At 49.0% G+C, this 23,503-nt stretch overlaps 3 protein-coding genes and 2 pseudogenes across 3 annotated transcripts in view; 1 reads left to right on the top strand and 4 right to left on the bottom strand.

Annotated features, from left to right (window-relative positions):
- LOC114507421 (GTPase IMAP family member 8) overlaps positions 1–23,503 on the bottom strand; it is a 772,814-nt gene that overhangs the window by 336,884 nt on the left and 412,427 nt on the right.
- LOC114507465 (GTPase IMAP family member 4-like) overlaps positions 1–23,503 on the bottom strand; it is a 658,105-nt gene that overhangs the window by 399,181 nt on the left and 235,421 nt on the right. The window lies entirely within an intron of this gene.
- Positions 1–23,503, top strand: part of LOC114507429 — a 359,625-nt pseudogene that overhangs the window by 122,989 nt on the left and 213,133 nt on the right.
- LOC114508181 (GTPase IMAP family member 7-like) overlaps positions 1–23,503 on the bottom strand; it is a 251,484-nt gene that overhangs the window by 193,594 nt on the left and 34,387 nt on the right. The window lies entirely within an intron of this gene.
- On the bottom strand, positions 901–19,098 carry LOC114508220 (annotated as a pseudogene).

The raw sequence follows: 23,503 nt of genomic DNA, 5'->3' as shown, positions 1-23,503 counted from the left end.
AACTTAGCTATTTACCTTTTCTGTCTAAAATGTTTCTCTGTGCACCATGGACTCTGACTCCCTGGTAACTGTTTCCACGTGCTTAGTTTGTAACAGCTAACCAGCTTTTCTTATTTCTTTGCCTGTCTAATTCTACTTGATATATATTCCTATTCAAGGTAAAGGCGGGGCTGTTACTCCAACAACTTTTAGATATTCGGAGGCTATTTTATTAGAGGGGATTTTGTTCTCTGGTCAAGAAATTATTTTATACAACTTCATTGGAATTATGCAAATTAATAAACCTGAAATACAGATGTCTAACAATCCCACCACCTTTTGATCACCAAAACAAACATGTAAGGAGAGATAAACAGGAAATCCAGCTACAGTAAACCTTAGTCTTTGTTTTCCCCTCTGAGTCGCTGGTGGGATTGCTTTCCACTCGTGTCCGGCACACTCTGTAGAAATCCCTCCAGGGAGGTCGTGCTGGGGGCAGGAGCTCTCCCCTTCCTTGTCTGAAATGCACGTGTGTTGCCCTGACTCCTGACAGCTGTCCCCTGAGTGTGCAGTTCTGAGTCAGCTGTCATCTTCTCTGAGCTCATTGCAGGTGTGCTGACACTGTTTCCAGCTGCTCTGTTACCGGGCAGGGGTCAGTGCAGTTCCAGCATCTCCTCCTGGAAGGTCATGGGTCTGTGCTTCTGGCTCCTTTGAGGAATCCTCTTTGCTTTGATGTCCTACAGCTTCGTCTTCTGTGTCAAAGTGCGAATTCCTTCTTCATGATCGTTTTTGGGATTTACTGGGTGGTCTGAATTTTGGGTTGGTGTGTTTCCTCAGCTCTACCACCGCAGCTGTAACGATGTCCTCTGTGGTCTTCCCTTCTGTTTTCTCTCCACAAGCACCCTCTGCCTGTTTGCAGTGCACCCTGGCCTTTTCTTTCTCAACCCTCCTTGCACTCACCAGGTACCGCTCACTGACATTTTTGAGGGGTTAGCCCTTTGGGGGTTATGGTCAGAGTTCCCTGTGAGACCCCTGTTGAATCTGCCCTTGCCTTTGGCTCCCATGTCAGTGGGGATGGAGATGCACAGTCGAAGTTCTCCCAATTGGTAAATCTCGTCAGAGAGCCAGTAGGCTGCTGTCCTTCACTTAGGTGTCTGAGTTCCCCCTTCATGGGGCTTCACGTCTGAGCAAGCTCCTTTCCTTGACAGCTTCTGCATGCTGTCATGTACTAAATATGACACTTATTTAAAATATGTTTAGTTGACTTCAGTGGGATGGTTAATGACCTCAATACCTGAAAAGGAAATTTATTTTTCATGTGTTTGGTTAGGTTTCTTCCCTGACTTTGTTTCTGTTTCCTGAGTTAATGCCTCTCTTCCGGGTCATGTGTTCTGTTATCTGTGTCTCTTCCCTTTCCCTTTCAGATGTCAGCTCTCTCCGATTGCCTTCTTTTTAAAGAATAAATGGTTACAAAGGCAACTTGGATGTCATAAGTTGCCTGTGACTGCAGGCTGTCCCCGAGGGGACAGAGCGGGACAGGCTGGTAGGACAGAAAGCAGAGGTGTTCCTTTGGAGCCAGTCTCAGCTTTAGGGAGGACCCTCTTCCCGTGCAGGGATCTGACTGACGGGGAGGACAGGGGGCCAAGGATCTGCTGTCTCACTTCACATCTTCACACCACTCCCACTGTCAGCCCAGGGTCCCACGGCTCTGTAGTGACATTTCTGGAGCTGACCTCACCCTGGTGATTGGGTCAGCACCTGTGCCACCTCAGCCTCAGCCTCTCTGGGGTGGGGTGACTGGACGGTCACCTCAGTTCATCCTCATCTCTGCCTTCCAGAGATGGGTTGAGACTTCTTGTTACTGAGGGTCACACTCCCAAGTCTGGGAGAAGACCCTGAGAGATGGGCTGACAGCAGTGGTCGACCCCAGGCTTCTTGGGACTGGGGTGTGATGGGTGTGAAGATAGTTGTGTGCTCTCCTCACCATGTAATTTCCACTGCAGTGGTGCCGGCATGTTCATGTGCAAGAGAAAGGAAGACATGGGTTGTAAGAAGTGTCAAATTGTGAAAAAAAAACAAACAAACAGGAAATGTTTACAATATTGAAAAATGTTGAGAAGGAAACAAGCCTTTGAGGCTTTGTGACTGAAGAGGTGCAGAAAGAGCCCAGCCGGGGAGCTCAGCTGGTTGGAGCATCTTTGCTGTACACCAGGTTGTGGTTTCCGTCTCTGGTCAGGTAACAGAAAAGCTGCATAAATGATGGAACAACCAATTGGTGTTTCTTTGTCTTTTTCTCTGACTCTCTCCCTCAATCCATTAGTTAAAGAAAATAGACAAAGCCTCACCACATAGCTCAGCTGGCTGGAGGGGCATCCTGTGCACCAGAGAGTTGCAGGTCCATTTCCGGTTCTGCAGCGTGCGGGAGGTGACCAACGTGAATCTCTCTCTCACAGCTATTTCTCTGTCTCTCTCCACCGCACCCCTTCCTGTCTCTCTAAAATCAATGAAATGTCCTTGGGTGGGAATTATGAACAATTGTGCATATACAGACTCCGTCTCTAGACAGGAACAGGTACAAATTTGTATATAAAAGACACCAACATGAGCCCATGTGACCACCCACGGTCTGTTTTACCATCGGTCTCCCACTACTGAGTCTCCTGGTCACGTCCGACATACCTAATGACCTGCAATTTCCCAGCTTTATTAAATTCTACTTTACCTAAAATAAAATTCTTTGCTTCTTTAGTAGATTTAGTAATCGGTTTTGTAAACATTTTTCTAATAAGCGTGGGTATTCCCCATTACCTTGCATACATATTCTCATGTTACACTGTGTGTTCGGATTATTTTACATTTTATTTTATTTTTTACCTTTTGATCCCCTGAAACCATTTTTATCACCCCTCACCTCTGGAAACCACCAGTCCACTCTCTGGATCTTTGGGCTTGGGTTTTTCATTGTTTGTTTCTTTTAGATCCCACATAGGAGATCATACAATATCTGGGTTTCTCAGTCTGACTTAATTTCACTTGACAAATGCCCTTGAGATCCATCTATGTCCTTGCAAATGGAAAGATTTGGGGCATTTTGTGACTGAACACTATTCTGCATTCATCACCATTTCCTCACCCATTCCTCCACATATGGATGCTTTGGTTCCTTCCATTTCTTGGCTATTGTAAGTCACACTGCAGGGATTTTTGTTTTCGTAGCTACATACCCAGTAGTGGAAATGCTGGATCATATGGTAGCTCTCTCTTTAATTTTTTAAATCATCACCTGAGGACATTTGTGTTTATTGTTTTTAGGGAAAGAAGAAGGGAAACATTAAGAAAAGAGAGAAATGTTGATCCGTCCCTATCAGCATGCACCCCGACTACAGGTGGAACCCACAATCCTCTGCTACAGGAGGTTGCTCCACCCAACCCAGCAATGCTGACCAGTCCAGCTATTTTTAACTTTTGAGGGACCTCCATACACAGTAACTGCACCAGCTTGCATTCCCACTACCAGTGCATAACAGTTCTCTTTTCTCCACATCCTACCAACACTCATTACTTTTGTCTTTTTGATAACAGCCATTCTAATGGTTGTAAAGTGATATCTCACTGTGGTGTTGATTTGCATTTTCCTGATGATTAGCGATGTTGAGCATCTTTTCTGGACTTCTTGGTCATCTGTATGTCATTTTTTTTAAAAAAGTCTGTGCAGAACTTCTGCCCATTTATTCAAATTGAACTGTTGATTTCTTTTGCAACTGAGTTGTATGAATTCTTTATGAAGTTTGGACATTAGCTTCTTATCAGCTGTGTGATTTGTAACTCTGTTCTCCCGTTCAGGCCATGGTCTTTCCATTTTGTTGATGGTTTTTTTGCTCTCTTTCATTTGCATGAAATACCTTCCTCTACCCTCCACTTTCTGTCTCTGTTTGCCTTCCATCCTGAGGTGGGTCTCTTGTAGACAGAGTGTATATGGGTCTTGTTTTCTTGTCCACTCAGCTACTCCATGTCTTTAGCTTGGAACAGTTAATCCATATACATTTATATTGATTATAGATGAGTACATGTTTATCACCATTTGAGTATTTGTAAGAGTTTCTTCTTTTGATTGTTTCTTCTTAAATAAGTCCCTTTAGATTTCTTGTAACTGTGGTTTGGTGGTGATAAACTCCTTTAGCTTTTTCTTGTCTGGGAAGATCTTTATTGCTCCTTCAATTTATTTATTTATTTCTTTATTTACCTGTTTATATAAATCTTCACTCAAGGTTACATTTTCATTGATTTTTTTTAGAGAGAGAGAGAGAGAAAGGGAGAGAGAAAGCTAGATAAAGATAAATAACCATGTGAGAGAAACATCAATTTATTGCCCCCATGATAAGGAATACAACCTGAAGTCTAAGTGTGTGCCCCGACCAGGAATTGAACCTGCCAACTTTTGGTGTCCCAGAAAATGCTGCAAAGAACTGAGGGTCAACAGCCAGGGCTCTCCTCCAATTTGAAATTAGAGCTTTTCTGTGAAGAGCCCTCTTATAGGAGCCAGTGTGGACAGCTCCTCCCCTCACTTCCTCCTCCTCCTCCTCCTTGTCCTCCCTGTCCTCACTCAGCTCAGACTTCGAAGTCACAGACAGGAGCAGGACGCAGATTTTTCAGGCAGAGGAACATAGGTGATCATGTATGTGCAGCAGGGAAATGTGGGATGTGGAGCATTGGAGCCCCCTCCCCCAGGATCCATGTTAAACCTCCCGGCAAACTTGCTCTCAGTGTGGATTTCTCCTTGCTTTCCTATTTCCAGTCTCTGCTGACTGACTTTGGGCTGTGGTCTGTTGTAAAGGCTGAGCCCTGCAAATTAGCCACTCTTACTGGCTTGCTGTTCAGAGCATATTTGTACAAATAAGTGATGCACCTCACCACTTAATGGAAATTACATATAAACTTGAAGCTTTTCAGGACAGAGCAGGTGAGTGGGCAGAGTCAGCTCTGGGGGCTGCTGGTGGGTGGGAAGCACTGGGAGGTGTCAGAGGCAGGGCTCCCACACCCAGGACCTACAACCACTTTGTGGCCAAAGCTGATTTGCAAAATTCTGGGATTCACCTTCTCAATTTACAGGAAGGGGTTTTCTACTCTCTAACCTTAAGGCATGAAGACATGGGTCTTTCTTCAAGTGCAATGTCTGTCTTTCTGACAGTGTTTCAAGTGTATATTCAATGGCTCCTATCAGAGGAGCCTGCCCTTCTCAACTTGCATTTTCAGTCTGTCCCAGGCAAAGTCCCCTCCACTCCCAGCTCTTCTAACAGCAAAGTCCCCTCCACTCCCAGTTCTGCTAACTGCAAAGTCCCCTCCACTCCCAGCTCTTCTGACAGCAAAGTCCCCTCCACTCCCAGCTCTTCTGACAGCAAAGTCCCCTCCACTCCCAGCTCTTCTGACAGCAAAGTCCCCTCCACTCCCTGTTCTTCTAGCAGCTCTCCCCACTGCCAAACATGTGTAGGCAGCGAGGAGATGAAATATTCACAATGTAACACCGTGCTTCTGTGGCAGTGAACATTGATGGATGAGGAAGGGCAACCTTTTTCACTACATTCGCTGGACATCAGGATCAGAGAAGAAGCCATGGTCAGAAGGAGTTTTGATCAATTTATTTATTTAACAAATATGTGTTGTGAACAAGTCTGTGTCGGGTATTGTGCTGTCCCCAGGTAATAAGGGAGTACAAAATTGGACACCTCCCTGGAGGGCTCATCGACACAAAGCTTACAACCAAACAGGGCAGAGTAGAGAGAGCAGATGCAAAACTCCCGACAGGGATCTCTGCTCCATGGGAACCCCCGGGAGCGCTGGGAGAGCCAATAGCCAGGGGACTTTGGCAGAACTGTACTGTATGGGTGGTGATGGTGTTGGGGGGAGAGGTGCTGAAGAAAAATAATCAGGTTTTAGTTTAAAAATTCTCAGCCCTGGCTGGTGTGGTTCAGTGTATTGAGCACGGGCTGCGAACCAAAGTGTTGCAGGTTCGATTCCCAGTCAGGGCACATGCCTGGGTTGCAAGCCTTGACCCCCAGCAACCCCTCATTGATGTTTCTATCTCTCTCCTTCTCCCTCCCTTCCCTCTCTGAAAATAAATAAATAAAATCTTTAAAAAAATTCTCCAATTGTAGAGGTGAAGAGGGACTGAGGATAAGAGGATCACTTAGAGGCTGTGACAAGGAAACCAGTCCCAGTGTCCTGGCTTCATCTGAAAGTGGGAGCAGGGACACTTCTGCATGTTTTGGAGGTCAAGTCTGTGGGACAGATGAGCAGAAGTGAGGAGAGACAAGCTGTAGGCTACCCTACCACTTTTCAGGAGCCCGAGGCTGAAGGCTGAGGCCATCCACTAAATAGAGTGCAGGAGGGGCAGGGGAGCTCGGCGGGGGGAGGAGGGAGTGCTGTGAGGAAAGGGATGATCCTGTGACCTGAAGTCAGGACTGGCTGGAGGACAGGGAGCTCAAGGGTTTCCTGTGGCCAGTTCTGTGTGAGTTGCCCATGAACTCACCCAATGGAGAGTCTGAATGGGATATGAAAGTTCAGAGCTCTGGGGAGGGCCTAAGCTACAGACAAAGTTCAGACATCAGACAGAGCAACAAGTAACTGAGTGGATGGGGAAGGGCACCCAGAAGCCAAGCTGAGGAGGCACCTGAAGACTGTATGTTTGTGCAGAGGAAGAGCAGGAAGCAAAAAGGAGACTGACCAGGGCAGTGGAGCAGAAGTGTGGGAAGGAGGAGGAATCAAGTAGCCAGTCTAGGGGAGGAAGGGGCTGCTGGCTGCAGGAGGTTCGGTTTGCAGTTACTCCCCATTTCCCTGAAATGAGTTGTGTTTCTTACCCACAGGAACTCACACGACAATAGCAGCTCCATTGCGCAGCTCGAGGTTCAGCATCGAGCCCGGGACCAGCCACGGTGAGAGGGGGCTCCCCAGGCCAGGGGACCTGGTGGGGGCTCTCCTGTCCTGTCTCCGAGTCCCCAACTGAGCAAGACCCAAATGCCCCAACCCCATTTCTCATTTTGTCTCCATCAACTCTGCTCTTTCTTTTTCCTCGACCCTCCACCTTGGCCCCTCCTGATGTGGCATCACTGCTCAGAGGAAGAGAGGTTACAGTGTCCTGAGTGATCCAGGACTGATGAGGGTTCTTGTCTCCTACTTCCCAACATGTGCACACATCAGGAGGTCTCGCTCTAGCCTCTCTTCATGTTTCTCTGCCCCTCTCTTCAGTCCCCGTGAGGGTGGGAAGGAGGAACGTGAGAGTAAAGGAGATTTAATTCAAGTCCCTGTGCTCCCTGCTCCAGGTGGCCTCACTGTAACCAACAAATTCCCCGACTGGCTCACTCCGTTTCTCACATAAGCTGCCTTTTACTCCCTTGTCTATAGAAAATAGCTGCATCTGTTGATTTTGTGGTGGTTTGCAAACAATAGTGCAATGTAATGACCTAGAAACATCAGTGATTTCCTTGGCAGTTCTTGGGTCTGGTCCTGCTGGACCCCTTTCACAGCCAGACTAGTTCATGTACCTGGTGGTAAGTGGTAGTCCAATGCATAACTGGATAATCTTTTCTCCTTTTTAGATTAAATGTAGTATGGTGAGAGTGGTTAATAACACTATATAAGGTTCAGGTGTACAATTCTGTCATCCATCATCTGTGTACTGCCTTGTCTCCTCCCATCACCACACATTTGACCCTGTTTAGCCTATTCCACTTTCCCCTCCTCCCTTTCCTTCTGGTAAACACCATATTGTTGTCTGTGTCCATGAGTTTGTTTTGCTTTTTCACTTGGGGCTTCCTATTTTATATCTCACACATGATTGAAATCATATGGCTCTTGTCCTTTTATCATGTATGTGACTTATTTGATCTAGCATGATGATCTCAAGATCCAGAAACTGGATAATTTGGGATTGGGTAGCCCATGGATGTGTCTGGTAGTCAGCAAGCTCATGGGCAGGCCAGGGTGACAGGTATAAGTGGGCCTGTGTCCCTCATCACCCAGCAAATGAGTCCAGCCTCTTCCCAAGGCACCTGCAGGGCTCTACAGGGCACAAGGAGACAGTCAGCTCCAGACATCCACACATTTAGTGCCCATGCTGGCATCACCCTTCTGTTGCCCTCTTGTCCAGTACGAGTCACTTGGCCCACCTGGATCCAAGGGGTGGGAAATGGACTCAGTCTTTATAAGCAGCATTGCAGATCCACACCCCAAAGAGGCACATGTCCCAGATGGGAACATCCATGGCCACAGCAGCACTCTGTCACCTAGATCGCCATGTGCCCTCAGCATTAGCAAACTGCTCCAGGGTGGAGCTGGCCTGTGCTGGCCGTTTGTCTCACCTCCCAGGATTTTCCCACTCCCTTGTGGTGACAGCTGATGCCCTCAGGGTGTCCCTAGGTGGAGTCTTCCACTGTGATGCTAACATACAGTGCTCTCACCTCCCACCCACATTCCTCTTGTTGGTAGCCATCCGGTGTCCTGTGTTCTCAGCTTCTGGAAACTTACTTCTCTCATCCCAGGATGCTGGTTGTCAAATGTGGGAAACTCACCCTCAGGGGTGGTTTGGCTACTCCCTGGATTATCAACAGCTTCCCCATAGAGTGTGTGGAAGATGGGGAATCACTACTGATCTTGTGGAAGCCAGAGATGGGGGGTTCTGCCAAATCTCTCTTCTGTTTGATGGATATTTAAAAAATCATTCCAAATACAGAATAGACAGAAGGAGGCATACTGGAGATAAAGAGGCCAGTGAGGAGACAGCTGAGGCATGGATGGTGATGTAGGTTGTGCTGGTATGATGGTCTTCAACATGGAGAGAAGTGGTCAGATCCTGATGGAGGCAATAGAACATTCCAGTGTGTTGAATCTGGAAAGCAAAGGGAAGAGAGGAATCAAGGGAGATTCCTAGGCTTTTGGTCTGAGGACCTGGGTGACAGTGATGATTTCTCTGAAAGGGAAATTCAGTCATCACTTGTGTCTCTAATATCATTGGTGTGACCCTGTGGGCATGGACTCTGAGCAGAGACAATGGCTGTGTGTGATACAGGGTCCTGCCAGAGGCCACTGTCTCACTCAAGGGCCGTGCTGGAGGGTCTTTGTCAGAGAGACAGGTGCTCGGGTGCGGTTGTTTCTTGTCTTGCCTGGTCCCGGGCTGTGCTCACCAAATCCTGAAGCGTTCCTCCATAAGGCACATTAAAGAGAAACAGATTTACTAAAGGGAAATGGGGAAAGAGCTAAGCAGGTGATTTGGTGTTTAACTGAAGGCACAGTTACTTTGAAAACATCCTTCTGTTGGTAGGCTATGGTGTCTGTCATTAACCTGCAACTTTCCCAGGAAGCACATAGGCCTAACCAAGGGAGCCTAAGAAAGTGTAATTCTACTGATGCTAATCTGCATGAGTTATTAGTAGTAGTAGTAGTAGTAGTAGTAGTAGTCATAGTATTTAGGTATTACGGATTTTATAGTAACTCCAGAAAACCATCAGTACTTTCTGGCTATAAGTCTTCAATATATCAATTTAAAACTAGAAACTTCATTAGATTTCTACACAAAGTTGAAACTGTAAAGTAAAGCATTTTGTGCTTCTGTGGATCACAGTCCCTGACAGGAGGGCTACATATGTGACATGTAAAGGGACACTCCTTCTTCCTGCTCAGGTGCCCTACTTGCCCCTGCAAGGAGGGAGGGCCTGATAAGCTCACCTCCATGGTTTCTTCACAGGACAAAGAAAACTTCCCCCATGAATATGACATGGGGGTGAGGGGATCTTCTGCTGTGACATCCCACAGTCAGCTTTTGTGTCACTTCCTGCCTTGGCTTAGGAGGGACAGCACCTACAGTGGCTCAGAGTTCTCACTTACACCCTTGGGTGCCCTCCTCCATGAGCCCTAAGCTGCCAAAGGTCAGAGTGGGCAACCCAAGGGACTCCAGAAACGTGCCCAGGATTCCCCAAGTCCTGTAGCAGAAACAGGGGGCCCAGGGCTTCGCCAGAGCTCCTGAGAGTGGAGGGGTCACTCACGGGATAGAACCTGAGCAGGCAACAGAGACAGGCAGCGGTAGGTTTGGGTCCTGCAGGGGAAATGCTCGAGGTCAATCCTAATGCTGTGGCTTTTGTTTCCTGATGTCCCAGGGCTTGGAAACCAAGACCCCAGAGAGTCACAACTGAGACTAGTCTTAGTGGGTAAGACCTGAGCTGGAAAAGTGCCACAGGGAACAGCATCCTTGGGAAGAAAGTGTTTCACTTCAGCATCGCAACAAAATATGTCACCAAGGTCTATGAGAATGGGAGTAACACCTGGACTGGAAGAGCAATTGTGGTTGTGGGCACACCTGGCCTTTTTGGCACCAAGGTGCCAGATGCTGACACACAAAAGGAGATTGCTCATTGCATCCTCCTGACATCCCCGGGGCCTCTTGCACTGCTCCTGGTGGTCCCACTGGGCCGGTACACAAGGGAACAGCATAAGGCTATGGGGAAGGTGCTGACGATGTTTGGTGCCACAGCTAGGAGATACATGATTCTCTTATTCACCCGGAAGGACGACTTGGATGACGTGGAGTTCTGTGATTACATAAAGGAAGCCCCAGAATTCATTCAGGATCTGATAAAGGACTTCAAGGATCATCACTGTTTGTTCAAAAATGAGGCAACAGGGGCTGAGCAGGAGGCCCAGAGGGCACAGTTGCTGGGCCTGGTCCAGTGCATGGTGATGGAGAACGAGGGGGGATTCTACACTAACGAGATGTACCAAAGGGCCGAGGAGGAGACTCAGAAACAGATCCGAGTGATAGAAGAGCAGTGCAGAGCTGAGCTGGAGAGGGAGAAGAGGCAGACAAGAGAGGAGTATGAGGAGAAAATCAGAAACCTGGGGGACATACAGGAGAAGGAAAAGAGAAAGGCAGAAATGGAGAGGGTGCTGGCAGAAAGGGAAAACTGCTGTTTCAATGCAGCGAAATGCTAGGGGTGAAATTGAGAGTCAGAATAGGATAGTTGACATCCTCATGGGAGTATTGAACATTGTTGGCTTTGCTATCGCATGTGTGTTCAAAGCGCTTGAGAAAAAATGAAAATCTGTTTAAATTTTCTGCATATTTTCTGGTGCCCCTTCCTCCTAGAAATCGTTCCCCAAAGTCAGAGCTCCCTGCTTCTGTCTCTCAGGCTTTCAGGACTAGGGAGGGCAGGAAAGTTCACTGTTGGCCATTATTGGCCATTTGATTGATTTCACAGGGAAGGGACATGTGTCCAATCTGTAAACCTCCAAGGCAGAATGTACGGATGCTCCCTGTGACCTGAACTCTTTCTCAGACACACACAGACAGAAGAACTCAGGAGACCAAAAGTCGGTGGCCCCAGGCTCACTCTATTTGTCCCTACTAACTGTTTCTCCTCCAGATTCTTTCTAGATTGGCAGATAATCTCCACCTGTGGTTCTTCGCCTAATTTTTGTCTTTAGGATCACAGTGATCACTCTGCCCAAGTGGTTAGTGAAATTGGTTCTTTGCATTTAGTAATCTATACAGAGAGATGCTTATAGAATTCTTTCTTGATGAACATAAAGTAGTTGAATTACATTTCTATGGAAGGACTCATATTGTTTCTTACTGACTTACTGAAGAACAAAGACCTGTCTAAAGAACAGATCTTTGAGAACTCAGTGAAATGAAATGCCGGAAAGGACAAAAGACACAGATTCAACAGGCAAGAGAGCATCATTTGGAGTATTCAGATGTTCATGTAGAAACTCTTTGACCAGCCTCAACCCAAGCACGTTGCTGAATGACTAGTCCTCTCCTTCTCTTGGGAAGCTAACTATTGCCCTGCACCTCCATCTCCCTGCACCCTGATGACTCCCTGCTGGGAGGGTGGTTTGCACACTGCTGCCCCACCCCCTTGTATTGTTTCCTTACTGTTACTATAACAAAACTTTTCCATTTTCTCGCATTTGTGCCAAAATGGCAGTCTTTTACCATGGGAAAGACCACTGATATTTCTTCTAAGATCACAGAGATGAATTTTACTTTTGGTAAAATTACAAAAATGATTATGGAGCTTGGCTTGTCTACCCTCTAAGATGTCTCTCCTCATTCTTATCCCCTCTGCCCGTCAACGATCACATTCTTCTTGGATTCATTCATTAGGTGTCTATAGAAGTTGTGTGTAACCAAGGTTTCTGAGAACTTTGCAGATTTCCTGGTTACAAATAAGTTCCCTTTGACATATGGATAACAGTAGGGAAAATCTATCCCTTCTCTCTTGGGGACTCCTACATGAATAATTTCTAGGAGCTCCCAAAGCACCTTTCCATGTTCAACCCCCACGTCCTGGTGGTCACATGCCTGAAGGGAACTTTGGTGGTCTGCCCAGAGAATGAACCAAGGGACCACAGTGCAGGTCAGATCTGGTCACCACTGGCCAAAAGACATGGAGAGTGGTCTGGTTCCTTTTTTTGGAAAAGTAAAAATAATAATAAGAAGAAATGGTTTCACAACCTGAAAGAGACCAACTGCTTTGCCTTTGTGAGAGGGGATAATTTATGACATGTCTGTCCCTGCTGGGTGGTAGGATAAACCCTTTCTCCTTATAGAAGGAAAAGCATCAGCTTGGAGCAATGCCCAGAGCTCAGTGCTCCCTGGGGGATCCCTCCTTGTGACTTCCAGAATCTCAGTGACAAAGCAAAAGGCTACAGATAGCTCTCTATGTGGTGTTACTGAGGAACCAGGTAGAGAACTCTTTGAAGGTCTGCATGATGTGGACATGACGGACAGAGGACAGTGGCACATGACTGAGAGCACAGAGGGAAGCACCAGGGAGGAGGAGCTCAGAAAGTTCTTCTAAGAGCAACAAGCTTGGGACAGTCTGTGCCGCAGACATGTTCCCTGAGCCAGGTTCCCCCACCTCTCCCAAAGGTGGGGGAAGAAATCTTTAGTGAGGTCTTTGTGCACACCAGGCACTTGGTACAAAGTGGGGAGTAAAGAAACTAAAACTTTGTCCCCATCACACCTGCATCAAACAGGTGTGAGCCCTGTGGTGTCTTGGATGAGATGGAAACATTTCCATAGGAAGGTCAGGTAGAAGGTGAATTCTCACGTGGACTATCCAGCTGTGTTGAATCCTCTGTCCCACACCTGGCACCATGGGTGGTCCTGCTGTGTTCTCTGCATCACAGGGAAGAAACGGGGGGATGTTCCTCATCATCCAGTTGCCAATCGGTCCCCATCAGGGTCTGCCCCTGCAGTCTGAAGCAGATGCTCCCACCATGAGGGACTGGTGCCAAATAATGATTCAATTTCTCACCTGACAGGTCAAAAAGATTTGATAGTAACTGTACCAGCATGTTGAATTCCTGCCCCCCAAGTTCACAAGATTCTCCATAGATTTGGGAATTGTTTAAGACATATATTATTTGGCCAAGTGTCTTATATCTCACTTCCCCTACAGCTCTAAAGAAAAATGCCTGAGAAGGCTTGGCAGGTGGCGGGGAGGGGCAGGGAGAGGGAGAGGGTTGCCCAGAGAAAACAGGGAAGAGGAGGAAGAGGAGGCATAGGATAGAGACTTGTGTGGGCAGGGCTGGACCCCCAGATCCACCCCAAATCCTCTCTGTGAGCAGCATCACTGTTTGTGGGAGTCCAGAGGGGCAACATCAGAGGGAGAAAGTGAAAAAAGGTGAACAATGGGAGAAGAGGAATCTGAAATGCCACCAACCCCTGGCATAATTGGTTTGGAAAGGCAAGAGAAAAACGGCAATCCCAGGTGCTCCCCCATGTCATCCCCCCGACACGCACACTGTCCCGCTGCATCCTGGGGCACTGAATGCCTTGGACCACTGAGACAGAACATATTTTTATTTTTTAAAAAATTTTATTTATTTTTAAAGAGGGGAAGTGGGGCAGAAAGAGAGGGGAACATCAATGTGTGGTTGCCTCCTGTGTGCCCCCTACGGGGAACCTGGCTTGCAACCCAGGCACAGGCTTTGACTGGGAATCCAACTGGCAACCCTCTGGTTTTCAGGCCGGCCCTCAACCACTGAGCCGCACCAACAAGGGCTGAATGAATTAACCTAACAGGTAAAAATAAAGACTTAAATTAATTTACCATGTTGTCCTAATGGAAATGAACTTTGACTCAGTAGCTCTGAGGTAACCAGTCTGCTCACTTAGCAACACGATGACCTTGAAGTACTGACCATTTACCTGAACCTAGTGCAGGGGTGGGAGCCAATCCACCAGAATGCCAATAAGGCCCCATTCTGAACGTTATACCAGGGATCTTAATTTTCATGTAAAATAGTAACAAAGGAAATACAATAATGAGGAGATCAAAGCCATTGTGATCAAACCAATACTTTATGCACAAGGAGGTGAAAAGCAGGAGACGGAACAGAACTGAAGTCCTGACGCGGGTCTTCAAGCATGCACATGTCACAGGGAATATGGCTGGGTTCTGTCCATGGACTGTGGATGGCTGATTGAGTAAATGCATCTGTCTCAGGTGCCCACAAAACTGGGTCTTTGTTCTGCCCTAAGATGCTTCCCTGAATCTTTCAGCCAATGAAACACACTGGCTTTCTTGGTGTTCCCCGTGTCTGGGGACAGTGGGAGTCCGTGGCCTCTGCACTGGGAGACCAGGGATCCTGTTGGGGCCCGTGACAGCAGAGAATCTCTGACAGATGAGTGAGCACCCAGACAGACCTGTGGCTGCCTCTGATTGCTGACTGTCCCCAGATGCTGTCCCCTCTCCCTATTTTCCACCCCTCCCTGAAGAAGGCAGCTAGAGACCCTCTGTCACACAGTGTGAAAAAGGGACAGAGGGGTCTCTCAGGAAGCAGTTCCCTCATTCCCACCTGTCCTGTTTCCATCCCTTGGTCAGACTGCCCAGAGAGCATTTTGAGCCTCAGAGAAGCTGAGGGGCATCTGAGGTGGGTCAGTCTCTTTGTGAGGTCACATGGCACTAACCAATCAGAGGCCAGGGCTCACCACCATCCTGATGTCTTCTGGTCCTAGTCCACCTCTCCTCCTGTGGCCTTATCCCCAGGAGCTTCTCTCCAGGAAGATCCCTCATGGGGCACAGAGTCCTCCCCAGTGATCAGACTGGTGCTTACTACCATGCTCACAGCCTTAGCTGCTCCTTTAGTAATTTCCCTTTCTTCCCTGCACCCCTCTATCTGACCCAACAGATACCTCACAGGGGACCCCACCACACACCCACACACCAACTCCATGCCGGCTCTCCCCCTACTGTCCAGTGAGAATGGAAGGGCTGCAGGTAAGGCCAAGACAGGGTGGAGAACCACCTTTAGTTTCTAACATCAGGAGGCAGATATCATGAGAGTGACCCTCATCATAGCATCCTTAATCTAGTCTGCTTTAGGGAAGGCTCTTCCTCTACCCCAGCTTCCTTGGAACCTCCTGGGGCCTCATGTCCTGTAGGAGGTCTCAGGCCACCACCCTGACCAGGCCCTGCTCCTTGGACCCCCTGGCCCCACTTGGCTTATCATTCCCATCAGCAGTCCCCACAAGGCCCATTTGCTGTGGTTCAATGGCCGCCTTCAGGGGTGAGTGAAAGAGCTGCCCCTTGGACCAGGTCTCTCCCCTCACTCTTCCTGCCCCACCCAGCAGCTGCCCCTCCCCACCTGCTGCAGAGCCAGGGGTCTGTTCTGGCCCACCACACACTCAGGTGCCTTAGTGTCATTATGCTGCCCCCTCTGTGGGTGAGGACACAGCTCAAGACTGCACAGTCACCTGGTCAATGGCACACACTGATTTGCTGTCATTGGTAAGGAGTGACTCCAGTGACCAGGATGCAGTGGGGGTGACACAGAAGAGTGAGGTGGTCCTACCCTCAGGGACCTTTGGTTCACTCGAGGAGAGAGAAGAACTTCAACAAATGGGATGCCATTGTGCTGTGCAGTCCATGTGAGACAGTGGACTGCAGGGGAGCAGGGACGATGCACACCTGCTCTGAAAGTGAGATGAAGGACTGAGATGGGAGTTGGGACTCAGAAGACTCTTCCCTGGAGACCCAAGTAGTCTGGGAGCCATGGGATCCAGAAGGAGGCAACAGGCTGCAAGGTGGACCCAGGGCTGGGGAGGCTCCCAGGAAATGGCTGTCCCAACTAGAGTCTGGCACATGGACAGATGGTGACCCTTTAGAAGATGTCTGCAGGTTTCCTCAGGTGCCCTGGATCTGCTACAGCTACTCCAACCAGCACTTTGCAGTGGCTGCTTCTTCAGAGCCTCGCCCTGGACCCTCCACCCTCCTTGCCCTTCTGTGTGCAGGATGTGTGGCTGGCAGCACCGGTTAAGCCTCCTTGCTGTAAGGATGGCCTTCGTGTTTCCATAGGATCACCTCGATGGTCTCTATGAGCTCCATCAGCTGGGCTTCCTGCCCCGCACGATCTGCCCTGTTGTTGAAGCCACAGTGGTGCTGCCCACAAACCACGTTCAGGTCTGCGAGCTCCTGGTTGTCGGTGTCCCGCAGATACTCATCCAGGGAACCGCCCTCCAGGTCCTCTTTCCAGATGAACATCAGGACAATTCAGGCCAGGATGCCCACCCCAAAGACCTCCTGGAGGTGACTGACCACCTCCTAGTCCTCCTTTGTGAAGTGGCCCAGCTCCATCACCAGCAGCACTGCATGTGGCCCTGGGGCGCAGCAGGTGATGGCTTCTCAGGGGCCCTGAGTTATTCCTTCCCGGGAAACCTGAGAAGACAGAATATCGGGGGTGTCAGTCACCTCAGGTGCCTTGCTGGCCCAATTTCGGCAGCCATGCTGGAAGGTCACGGTCATGGTTCTGGCGCTGAGCTTGGACTTAAAGGCTTCCCTGCCCAGGATGCTGTTTCCTGTGGTGCTTTGACCACTTCCACTTTTCCCCACCAGCAGGAGCCTCGACCTCTTTGGGGTCTTTTCCTTCTCCCACAGATCTAGTAGTGTCCAGACAAATCAGGGGAACAGGAGTTATAGTCCATGTACCCAGGGTCACCAAAGCAAAAGGCAGATGGGTGATTGTGACAGTTACATCAGTGAGGGAGCTTCAGGTACTAATCTCTCCCAGGTGGTGTCTAAATGGGATCAGTATCCTGGAGAACCTGGGCCACCCCCCTCCGACTCCTGACCTCCTGCCCCCAAAGCTGAGGCTGCTCCAAGTCAGCTGGTTCCAGCCACTCAGGCATCAGTAACTCCATGGAATGTTCTGTGATCACCGAGTCGCTGAGCACAGCACCCCCGCTGTCCTCAGTCACCTGTCCAGCCTCAGGTCAGTGACCCCCTCACTGGGCTGCCCCCCAAGAGAACAGATGTCAGGTCTTTTGCAGCCGACTTTCAGCATCCCCCACACCCTGTCTGAACCCTGTCCTCGCTCCACGGTCCCTGTCTAATTCCACCTGGTGACCACAGGTGACTGGGTTCTCTCCTGGTGGCGCCACCTAAGGAAAGGCCAAGGGGGAGGCAGGCTCAATACCTTGTCCCTGGCCAAAGGACTTCAGTGACGGGCTGGTCTGGCCCTCAGTCCAGAGGTGTTGCCGTTTCTGCCGGAACAACCCCCTCAAACCGTCAGTGAGGAGTTCACCTGACGGCCTTGTGTTGCAGAAATCAGGACGCTCCCATGGCAGACACCCGGTTTGTGAGTGTGTCTGTGTGTGCTGAGTGGACACAATTAGTTTTATTGTGGAAATGAGCCACATGTCTACTTACCGTCTTCTGAGGAAAAGACCCCTGAACAGAATGAAAGACATCAGATCTCAGGGCATTTACATCTTATTTTTTATTGTTATTTCATTATATTCAGTAGAAACTGTATTTTTAAAAAGATTATATATTTATTTATTTTAGAGAGGGAAGGGGAGGGAGGAAGAGAGGGAGAGAAGCATGGATGTGTGGTTGCCTCTCACATGCCCCCTACTGGAGACCTGGCCCACAACCCAGGCACGTGCCCTGACTGGGAATCAATCTGGGGACCTCCCAGTTCATGACACTCACTCCACTGAGCCACACCAGCCGGGGGAAATTTTATTGTTATCTTTATTACATTTAGTGGAAATCATAGTGTTTCCAAGAAAAAGGAGTTCCCAGGAACATGAAACTGGCTTTAGACCTTTGCAAACGGGGAATTTTATGCTTAAGCTTTCAGAAGGTTTTGGAATTATATTTCAAAACAAACAGTCATTTTAAAAATAATTTGGTTCATTAATAAATTGAGTGATGGTAAGATTTAAAAACTTTGCAGAACCTCAACCATTCACTGATGTCTGGCACCGCATTCTACAGAGGAAGCACTGGGCTTCCCTCACTCTGTGACAGTGATAATAATCACTGATCAACAACTGTCACCTGGGAGTCTTGCATTCCGAACCAATGGTCTTCCCAGGAATTGTCACTAATTTTCTGAGTGTAATTAACAATAATCTACAGAACAAATGGCAGACTCTACAGAGTGAGTAGTAAAAAAAATTCATATAGTGAGCAATGCACAAAATAACCGAGGTAGCAATCGGACAGACAACTGAACACAAACTAGAACACACATTCGCATTTGGATTGGAGCTCTTTTTATGGAACTGTGTTTGGCCATGGTTGTGCCTCATCTCTGCTTTTCCATGTGCTTTATGAGACTTCCTTTGCAACCCTCTAATTTGTCCTCTGACCACTCACATGGACATTCCAGCCCTGTCTCTAGGCTGTACAGCTCATTGGTACAGGGCTCCCCACTTCTCTCCACCACCAGGCCCTCCATCAAGTCCATCAGCTTCTTCTCTTGGTCTTCCGCATCACTCCCTTTGGCTCAGTTATTAAAGGCACATGGTTGCCCCCACATGCAGCCACCAGCCTGCCTAGGGCTTTATTTCCTGAGTGGTAAATATAATCCATCCAGGGGTCTGCTTTGAGGTCCTCCTTGTGGCTGAAGAGGACAATGTGTGTCTCATGGCACCCTCTCCAAAGACCCCTTCACCCTCCGTGCAGCCTGCTGGTCCCGGGCAGTGAAGCGGCGCAGCTGCATCACCAGGAGGAGCACGTGGGGGCCTGGGGCCGAGAGCAGGCAGCACTTCTGCACCTCTCTGTGCAGGGGATCGGAGCAGTCCTTCCCTGAACACAGGTCCGCTGTGCCCATGACGACCACCGTTCTCTCTCCCCAGCATCCTGCCCTCTCCCTGCAGGTCTGAGTAAAGTTCTGGGAGGGCAGCTGGGGCTAAACGCTTGCTCCCCCAGGATGCTGTCCCCTGTGGCACTTCTGCCCGTCCCTGTTTGCCCACTAGCACGATTCTCAGCTCTGATCCTCTGCTGTGTTGGCTCTTCATGTGTGGTCCTGCTGAGAGCCAGTTTACTGAGTTATTACTGTGCTGGTCATGTTAATGGGATAGTTTTAGTGATAAGGAGTTATTCTCACATATGCAAAAGATGCTCTCATAATATATTACATTTATGAAAGAGAGGCTAACTCCATTATCAAATAAAATAAATTAGTCATTTAAAAATAATGATTTTATTGTTGTTCAATTACAGTTGTCTGCATTTTCCCCCAACTACACCCCCGCTCACCCCAGCCAAACCCACCTTTCCCTCTTGCTTGCACCGTGGTTTTTAAATATATTGATTTCTGTAGGACTCCAGCATATTGCCATGTTGGGTCCTAGAAAAAAACACTTGGGGTGGAGACGAGATGGATTTAGAAACAGATTTTTTCTTGCAAAGCTTGCCTGAATCTCCATTCTGGCCCTCTGAAAGACCAGTGTCCTGAGAGTCAGCAACATGGAGCCAAACTGTGGGCCCCAGCTCCGGGGGTGCTAACTACCCCAACTATGCTCCAAGGCCAGGGAGGGGGCTCCACCAATGAGATGACTGGGCCGGGGAAATGCGGAACGAGCAGTGCAAAATGATTCTCCACAATGATTAAACAGCTGGTAGCTTACATTCTGCTTAGAGAGGGCAGGATGATTCCTGTAGAACATGGGCACAGGAGGTGGCGAGACAGGTCTGTGCACCTGAAGTCGCTTTCTTACCCAACTGACTGCGTTCGTGGGTTCCACAGCAGCTCCCGAGGGACAGGGAGACCAGACACCACTGGAGCAGCAACAGCAGCCTGTTACCTTCCAGCACCGAATCCGGAAAGACCTGCATAAGCCTTTCTCCTCTGCAGAAGCCAATGGCCAGACAGGGCTGAGAGCTGGTGGCACCCCCAGCAGCTAGAGGAGAAGGTCCTTTTGTTTCATATCATTTCTCTGAGGTTGGAGACACAAACATTACTTTCCTTGCTTCATCCTTGGGCTACCTGAAGAGAAGTCCCAGCAGAGTTTTAAAGATCTCCCTGATGGCCCTGGCTGGTGTGGTTCAGTTGGTTGGAGCATCATCCAGTAAACGAAAAGGTTGCAGGTCACCACTGGTCATGGGTTTGATTCCCAGTCGGGGTCAGGGCACGTGCCTGGGATGTAGGTTCGGTTCCAGTCGGGGCACGCTGGAGAGGCAACTGATGTTTCTCTCCCTCTAACTCTCCCCTGCTTCTGTCTCTAATCAGGTAAGGATAAAAATGAATAATTAAGTCATGACTGAAAAAATAAAAGATTTCCTGGATGAAATTTCTTCTCGGCCAAATCTCTCCACTCCTGTCCCTTCTGAGCACTGGCCTGTGACCATTACGGGGAGCATTTCTCTGTGTCTTAGCTCTTCCAGTGAGTGAGGTGACTGCAGTCTTGGGTGAAGGCTAAGACAGAAGTGAGGAGGAGGGGAGGAGGGAATGCCGTGGCTGGGTGACGGGGAGCGGCTTACATGCCCCTATGGTGTTTACCAGTCATTGTATCTCATGGTTCAAAGCTATGCTGGAAAACGGGTCAAGGCCTCCGTCCCCAATGAAAAATATACAACACATTTCTTGAGAATACATATTAAGATGCACTTGACAATGGTTTTATGTAGAAGGTTTATTTATAAACCAGTAATGTTGAACAGAATACTGTGTGATGACAGAATTTTGAATATCTGCTTTGTCCAGCATGGTGTCAGCCACTAGCCAGACGTTATTACTGAGCCCTTGAAATGTGGCTGGTGTGATGGAGACAGTACATTTCAGATTTTATTAGACTTTAACTCATATCATTAAATGGCTTCATGTGGCTAGTGGCTGCCATATTGGACAGTGAAGTTATCAAGTATATGATTTTTAATAAGTTGGCACAAAACATCATGTTTGTTTAAGGAGAGGGTGGACAGGCTAAAATAAACATGAGAAAATGCAAAGGAAAAGGAAAAGACTGACTTAACACTGAAAAATCCTAGCCCCTGGGACGGGGAGATTTTCACTGGTGGGTTGACACGGCAGTGGCCTCCTTTGGGCCCGAGCAGACTTTCGCCCTGTGAAGCAGTTTTCACCACACCATTGTATTTCTGAATCACTAAAAATTCAGAGGACGTTTGAGCTAAGGTAGCCCTCAACGTTCCAACTCCCAGGGTTTTAGTATCTGTCACAAACAACTTTACCCAGAACACACTGTCTGAATGGAAAATCCGCTCTAGCAAACGTGCCCGCACAGACTGTAAAAACCAGCGCGTCGCCTGTGAGCCTGGGACACAGAACAGAGCAGGATCTGTGTCCCCATCTCTGCTGCTTCCTGACAGCATCCTGTCCGTGCTCCTTTCCTGGGGTCCTCCTTGGTGACCTTCCTCCCCACCTCCGCCCCCACCCCCACCACCCCCTTGGTGCAGGGAAACCGAACAACTGCGACTGTGGCCACAGTGAGCTGCAGAGGGTCTGGGCCGTGCACTTGGAGGTGGTTTTTGCCTCTCGTTCTCTCAGGGTTCAGCTGTGTCTTAAAAAGAGCTGGGTTTGGGTGTTCTGGCCAAGGCTGAGGAAGAAGGGTTTCTGGTTCAGCCTGTGACAAGAAACCATGAGACCAGGGGCTGCTGTGGAGGCAACTCTGTCCCCTGAGGGGGCAGGGACCGTCTCATCTGGTGTGATCTGAAGGGACCCAAAGCCCCTCTGCCCAAACAGGCCTCTGCAGCCCACTGCCCCTGAGATGCCATTCCCCTCTTGGGAGTGAAGGTTTTCCGCCAGGACAGCGGGGGGACGAGGAACACACCCACGGGAAGCGGACAAGGAGGGCAGGGGGCCCAAACACACACCTGAGCAGTTCGAGCGAACAGTTAGACACTCAGGTCCTCAAACACCAGGTACTGGCTGGAAGGTTCCTCTGGTGGATTCATGTCCCCTGCTGTCGGACGGGCAGCATCTTGTAAAAGACATGAGCTCCAGCCCTGGCCGGTGTGGCTCTTGGGGTTGGAGTGTCGTCCTGTGGCAGCAGGGCTGTGGGTTCGAGCCGGGTGAGGGCACATGCCAAGGTTATGATCCCCACATGCAGGACTGATCTGATCAATGCTTCTCTCTCACTCCATGTTTCTCTCTCTCCCTGCCTCTACCTTCCCCTCTCTCTGGAAGCAATGAAGGAGTGTCCTTGGGTGAGGATAATAAAAATAAATTAATTAAAATAATAAAAAAGAGACACAATCTGCAGGTCTTACTTGCTACCAGTTACCAATTCCCAGGCTTGAAAAACCATCTGTTGAAAGTGCAGATTGATCAGTTGCTGTCTTGCTAACTTGACTCTTCCTCCCACCCCCAGACCCTCCCTGCTGTGAGAACCACTGGTCTGGTGCACATCCAGTCTGCCAAGTAGCTGCGGTTACGGGTTTCCATGACTCGGGACCATTGCCGGGCCGAAGCCCCAGGTCTCCCAGCTGACTGGGGTGCTGATGGCTGACAGCTCACCACCGACCCCTCCTCTCAACGGTAGGCTGAGAGTGACAGTAGTCCCTCAGGAGTACTCTCAGCTGAAGAGAGTCGCCTCCCCCTGGTCACCCCTTTCACTCCCAGGGCAGCTCAGGGTTATGACCGCTCTTAGGACTGACCAAGGCCTGACCTCTTGCCCCCCGTGTGGAGAGTGGAGCTTCGGCTCCTGTGAGTGTAGCTAAAGCCCTTTGTGAGTCCTCACAGCCCGGGTCTCCTCCTGTCCGACCCTGCTTCCTTCACTGTCCTCCCACGGCTTTGGGTCCCAACCGCACACTCAGACAGATTTCATGCACATACACCTTCATCTTGGGACCATCACACCCACGGCAGGCAGAGTCTCCTCTTCCTCCCTGGGCTCAGTGGGGGGCCCAGGGGGCGCTGGGGAGCAGGGGCCCTGTCTCAGCATCATGCTTAGTAGACCTTGAGGGAATTTCTTGGTGCTATTGTATGCGACTGTTTTAGTCTTTCTGGAAGCTGGCTATACTTATGGGTGTACTTACACCTGTGTTTTAGAACCCCCTTTCCTCTCTAGCATACAAGAAAAACATCGTAGGGTTTTTAAAATAATCACCATTGAATTAGAGCCCTCAGTACAGGGAGAAAGAACTTTCTGACTCGTTTACGACAGTTTTCCTCTCCACGTGCTTTTGTTTCTGTTTCTGTGCTGGTGCGTTTCCTCCCTTTTTTTTCAGTTTTAAGTCTTTGCTGAAGTATAATTTACATGGGAGAAAGGGCGTGT

This window comes from Phyllostomus discolor, chromosome 10 (assembly GCF_004126475.2).
Source record: "Phyllostomus discolor isolate MPI-MPIP mPhyDis1 chromosome 10, mPhyDis1.pri.v3, whole genome shotgun sequence".
NCBI classification, from domain to species: domain Eukaryota; kingdom Metazoa; phylum Chordata; class Mammalia; order Chiroptera; family Phyllostomidae; genus Phyllostomus; species Phyllostomus discolor.
Note: the sequence above shows the minus strand (reverse complement) of the source record. Positions and strands in the feature narration are given on the sequence as shown.